Source organism: Pygoscelis adeliae, unplaced genomic scaffold (assembly GCF_000699105.1).
Source record: "Pygoscelis adeliae isolate BGI_AS28 unplaced genomic scaffold, ASM69910v1 Scaffold390, whole genome shotgun sequence".
Taxonomy (NCBI): Eukaryota; Metazoa; Chordata; class Aves; order Sphenisciformes; family Spheniscidae; genus Pygoscelis; species Pygoscelis adeliae.
The window spans coordinates 525,872-527,703 of NW_008823921.1; the positions used below are offsets into that span (position 1 = coordinate 525,872).

The 1,832-nt window shown below is 58.8% G+C and overlaps 1 protein-coding gene across 1 annotated transcript in view; it reads right to left on the reverse strand.

Moving 5' to 3' along the window:
• Nucleotides 1-1,832, reverse strand: part of CPNE2 (copine II) — a 52,690-nt gene that overhangs the window by 1,888 nt on the left and 48,970 nt on the right. The window lies entirely within an intron of this gene.

Consider the following 1,832-nt stretch of genomic DNA (forward strand, 5'->3'; position numbering starts at 1 on the left):
AGGGTCAGACCTGGTGGGATGCCGGGGCACCCTCACACCGCAGCCGGAGGCCGTGGGGGTGCGAGCAGCCGGGATGCTCCGCACGTCGGGGAGAGGCAGGTCCCCCGGGGATTTGGGAGCGGGAGGTTCATTGCTTCCCAGGACGGGTGGCACCACCCCCCTTTAGCAGCACCCAGAAATTTCAGGTGCTCCCATTCCCCCTGGTTTTTGAAAGATAAAAACCAAACAACAAACCAACTCCCACCCCCGAATGTTTTGCTGATTTACTACACTTAATGATGGGACCCCCCCCCCACGCACACACACCTCTGCAGAGCTTCTGTGTCACGGCCAGGAGTTTGGGGCCGGGACACTGGCCCAGCTGGGAGATGAAATCTCCCCCTACCCGCACACAGCGGGGCGCGTTTCGGGGAGGTCCCCTTCGACACATCCCTGCGCCGATGGGGAGCATCTCCTGCATCCCAGCGCCGGGCTGTGGGGCGCGGGGGCCCGTCCCGTGCTCGGGGCTTGTCCGTCTCCCGTACAAAGCCGTGGGTCTTGGAGGCACCGAGCGGGGGTGCAGAGGGTACTGGAAAGCTGGGGGGATGCCAGAGCAGCGGCGCTGGCACTCGCTCCCCTTCCTGCAGGGAAAGGAGGGCGACAGGGCTGGTCCACAGAGCTGGGGGAGGACAGACAAACGGACAGACGGTCCTGCTGGACCCAGCTCAGCAAATCTGGGGCATGTGGACCCCTGAAAAGCCCATCTCCTCCGCCCCAGGAGCAACTAATGGTTCAATTCTGGCACATTACACAGCTTGCGTGTGCTGGAGAAATGACGAAAACAAGCACTTAAGCGCATTAAAGTCCTTTGTTCCTCCCCTCATTCTTTCCATTTCCTCTGAAAACCGCTAGCGCAGCCGTCCTGGAAAAGCAAGAGAGGGAACGCAGCCCCAAGCCCATTTTCTTGGTCTTCCTCCAGCCCACATCTCCTGAAACCTTCCCTAAGTGTTGTCTTCCCTCGACACTCTCCAGTGCTAAACTCCAAGTACAAGCAAGGCTGGGTCGAGCTTAAACACAAGCCGAGGACGCGGGTGAAGAGGGTTTGTTTTTTTTTTCCCAAGCCAGGGCAGGCAGCCAGCCCCTTCCCGACCCCAACCCCTTTTGATGTGTTAGCCCTGCCTGCAGAGCACTGCCCAGGGTTTAGTTTTTCCCTAAATCCGAACTTTTCCGAGCAAACCATGGGGGAGATGTAGGTCTGAAGAGCAGGACCCCAATATCCGAGTCTGGAGGGTAAGACTAAACTCCAGGAGAAGACCTGCATGCTCCTACGCGGTGGCCAGCACTGGTCATCACTGGCAGCAGGACAAGTGACTGGGGCCTGACCCTGCCTGGGAACGAGTACGGGAGGAAGAGCAAAACCTTGATGAGAGCAGCTGATAACGGGAACGACTTTAACCTGATTCCCCCCTTCCTCCCCTGGCCTCTGTGCGTGGTCGAAAAGAGGAAACCTAGAAAGGACTGCTTCTCTTTGTTCCCTTTTTTCTGTGAAATCCATAAAGGGATCAGGGAAAAATGCTGGGAAGTACGCAGGAAGAGACGGGGGAGCAGAGCTCATCAGATGCTTATCACGACACATTTCAGAGGCCAAGTGGAATAAGAGCTGATGCTGGGGGTCAGCCCCAAAGCCCGGGGGGCTGCAGCAGGGCGAGCTCGCGGGGAGCATCGTTATTAGCAAGGGAGCAGCGGGCACTGCGTGAGAGCGTCAGTGGGAGGTTCCCCAGGGAGCGATGACAGTTTTGGTGGTGTCAGTACACGGCAGCGGGGCAGGGGTGCTGGCGGCACCTCCGGGCTCC